Source organism: Globicephala melas, chromosome 6, assembly GCF_963455315.2.
Source record: "Globicephala melas chromosome 6, mGloMel1.2, whole genome shotgun sequence".
Taxonomy (NCBI): domain Eukaryota; kingdom Metazoa; phylum Chordata; class Mammalia; order Artiodactyla; family Delphinidae; genus Globicephala; species Globicephala melas.
The window spans coordinates 72,230,640-72,234,451 of record NC_083319.1 but is presented as its reverse complement, the minus strand read 5'-3'; the positions used below and the strand labels follow the sequence as shown (position 1 = coordinate 72,234,451).

At 44.4% G+C, this 3,812-nt stretch overlaps 1 pseudogene; it reads right to left on the bottom strand.

The window, feature by feature from the left end:
- Positions 1–1,172: 1,172 nt before the first annotated feature.
- Positions 1,173–3,024, bottom strand: LOC115838989 (ferritin light chain pseudogene; annotated as a pseudogene).
- Between the last annotated feature and the right edge of the window lie 788 nt (positions 3,025–3,812).

Here is a 3,812-nt window from a genome sequence, read left to right as displayed (position 1 = left end):
CATCCTTGACAATGAGGGAGAGGAAGGGGGGGGATGAGTGCCAACTAAGCCACCTCATACCTCCTCACTGATGCCAGGTAGGCATGGTGGTTCAGCTCTCCACCAGGCTCCGGTGGCATGGATCGTAGGGAAAGTGAAGTGCCGACTAGATGTGAGTCACTGTTTATTGAGTTTCATTGCTCCCCGGTAGGGATGGGAAGCCCAGCTTGCTGCTGGACCTCACTGATGCTATCCTGATGGAGGAATCTGAGTGTTACCAACTGCTTCTGTGGAGACGAGAGATGGATGGGGTAGACTGGAAGATCGGCTTCCTACTCAGCCCCCCTAAAACCATGGGGTGGGAGAAATGCAGTGTTTCTTTTGGAGTTTGCCTGGAGTAAGGCAGTATTACCAGAAAGGTTTTCTGTTGATATAGGTTACCCCTTTCCTAGTATTTTGGCTAGGGGGAATAGGCTCTTCTTCAAGTAAATTTTTTGTCTGTTCATGGTGGTGGTTTCTGGTTTGAGGCTTCTGCCATGTCTGGAACATATGTTCTCGAATTCTTAGTTTTAAGAGAGAGGAACTCTGCCTCTCTAAGAGGTGGAAATGGGGCTACTCCATCTTGGGACTATAATAGAAGTCCCTGCAACCATTTTTAAAGAATTCTTTGACATTCAATTTGGTCAGAATATGTCCGTGGACCTTGCCGTAGGAGTACTGTGTGTGTGTGTGTGTGTGTGTGTGTGTGTGTGTGTGTGTGTGTGTGCATACAAAGATAACTTTGAATGTTTTAAATTTTCCTTCCCTAACACCTATTTATCATCTTTTGCCTTCCTTTCTTACACACACACGCGCGCGCGCGCGCACACATACACACACACACACACACACACTTTTGTGTTGTTGTTGATCTACCCTGCAAGTTTACTTACACTTTTCTCCTACTCGCACTCCAAGCTTACTCTAAATCTTGCCCAGTAATTCTTTGACTTAAGGTGGCTGGAAAAAAATCAAGAGCATTAACTTTTTTCTGCAAAAAGCTTTATTATTTACATTTGGTTCACAGCTTGGGAGAAGGCCCCAGGATGGTTAAAAAGCTGCCTAGTGGCTGCAGAGAGAGGCTTCAGGCAGAAGCCCTGACACCAGAGGGGTGCCAGAGGGGCTCCTCAAGGGGCGCCGGTCTGAGGAGGTTCCTATTCTTGCTCGAGGTTGAGCCTGTTGAGCAGATACTCTCCCAGCCCAGCCTGGGGGCCACCAGCTGGCGGAGATTAGTCGGGTGGGCGCCATCTTCTTGATGAGTTTCACCTGCTCACCCCCGGAAGTGGCTCTCCAGGAAGTCCGAGAGCTGGGAGTCTGCGCAGGCAGAACTCAGGGCGTGCAGCTCCAAAACGGCCTGGTTCACGTTCTTCTCCATGACCACGGTGGCTTCCATAGCGTCTCCGGTTTTACTCCACTCATGTTGGAACGGCTTCTGCACTGTATGTCCTGGAAGAGGGCACAGCTGCCGTGCTGGTTTTGTATCTTCAAGAGATGTATGTTTTGTACTTCCAACTTGCTGAAGAAGTGGTCCACGTCTTCCAGAGCCACATCGTTGTGGTCGAAATAGAAGCCCAGAGAGAGGTAGGTGTAGGGGGCCTGCAGATGCATGTTGACCAGGCAGTTCACTGCGGCCTCCACCTGGGTGGAGTAATTCTGAGGAATCTGGGGAGGTCATGGTTGATCGACAATAGGGAGCTAAGCTCAAAAAACAGTGTTGGCTGGTCCTGGAAGCTGAAGGCGGCTGAGTGGTTGGTTCCAAAGGTTGCGATTGGAAAGGAGGTTGGAGGGTGGTCGGAGGCTGGAAGCAGGGGCGTCCCTGGGTCTGTTTCGTCTAAACACTGTTGAAGCAAGAGATAGATCTTCCAGGCCACGGGGCCGCACTGCCAAGAGTATTAACTTTTTAACTCAGGTCCCCTCATCAGGTAATCCCAAACAGCTGTCCGTTATTTTGCATCAATTTGATCATTTCCTATGGTATTGAAATTTTGTCTTAGTGGCCTTGCATGGAGAATTTCTTGAGCTAAAGACTGACTATTTACCTTTGTATCTATAGCATCTGGGCTTAGTTCCTGGTACCTCCCAGATTCTCAGTGACTATTTGTTGAATAAGGTGTCCATATAAGCACATTTTCCATTCACCCCTGCCACTGATTCGAATCCTTTCTTTGCACACCCTCATATGCAGCTTAATTTATATGAGAGAAAGGTATGGCCTACATGGTGTTGGACTATCTCACTGTGCAGTCTTGGTAGTTCAGTGTTTCATTTGTCCGTTGGGGTGTAATAAGCAATGTCAAAACTTGGTGGCTTAAAACAACAATGATTTTGCAGTTTGGATAGGGTTTGATTGAGCTAATCTCTGCTCCATGTGCTACCAGCTGGGGTGTTTTAACTGGGGCTGGAGGATATACTTCCCAAATGGCTCACTCACGTAACTGGCAAGTTGGTACTGGCTGTTGGCTGGGAGCTCAACGGCCACCGTGAGCCAAAGGTCTTGATTATTTTCCGCAAGAGCCTCTCCACGTGGATGCTTGGGCTTTCTTACAACATGATGGCTAGATTTCGAGATGTAGAAACAGCCCAGCCTTCTTAATACCTGGCTTAGAATACTCACAATATTTCTTTCTCTGCATTCTATTGGCCAATTTAGTCTTAGAAGATACAAGGGGAAGGAATGTAAGTTGTACCTCTTTATGGGAGGAGCAGCTTGTACATACAGGGAGGGGCAGAATTATTGGGGGCCATCTTTGGAGAGTAACTTTAACTTTCTGCCGCAAAATTTCTTTATCTGTCAAATATGAAATTGAGAGAGGGCAACAATAACACATACATCATAGAGTTGCTACGAAAAGTATAGGAGATGACGTATATATTGCATTTAGAATGATTCCTGGCACACAGTAAGTAGGTGATACATTTTAACTAATTAGGATAATTTTTGTTGCTATGAGAATGAAAAATTCCTGCATGACACTAAGTTGGAGAAGAACATACTTTTTCCTCCATGGAAGTTATGATATCTTCTCATAATTCCAGTTAGACGATTTTGCTGGTTAGTATTTCCTTTGACAGCTTTAATTACCATATTCTCTTTGATTTGCTTCCTCTAGACTGATTTTTTTTTTTTTTTAAAGATCTCAAATCAGTAGCCCTCAAATGAAAGGAGTAACCCACAGTTCTGTAGTATAATGACTTGGTGTCTCTGTTGGAATCCTTTTTCTTTTTATACTTACTTGCAGGTATTTTTCTTACACTTTGAGAAAGCAGTCCTCTGTAGAGATAGAATGAATGATACAGGAATGACATGCCCTTGGAAACTGCTCCTGTTTCTCTCTTTGGAAACACGCGTGTGCAGAGTTAGTCCTTTAGGAAATTTACAGGTCAGCAGAGGTCATCAGCCAGATAAATCCAAAGAATAACTAGTGGGGGCGGATAAATTTCAAGCCAAGTAATCTCTGCATTAATGTAAGTGATTTTTTATTTCTACACCAGAGATGGGGATTGATGCTAAACAATATGAAACTACAATTATGTAAATTCACTATTTTTAGCCGTTGAAATGTTAGCCGAGTCAAACTTTTCATTCACCAGTGCATGGTGTCTTTGTAACTATCTTAATTTTATATATAAAGAAAGCAATCAGGTTTGTGCCATATTCTCATAACACTGCTAATTTCCATTCTTTTCTTTTGATTCTATGTCCAGACCTGTAATTTTTCCAAGTGATTAAGACCACAGGTTATTCCTTCTACAGCTGACATTTCCTTTCTGTGATTACTCATCTCTTTGGTTCT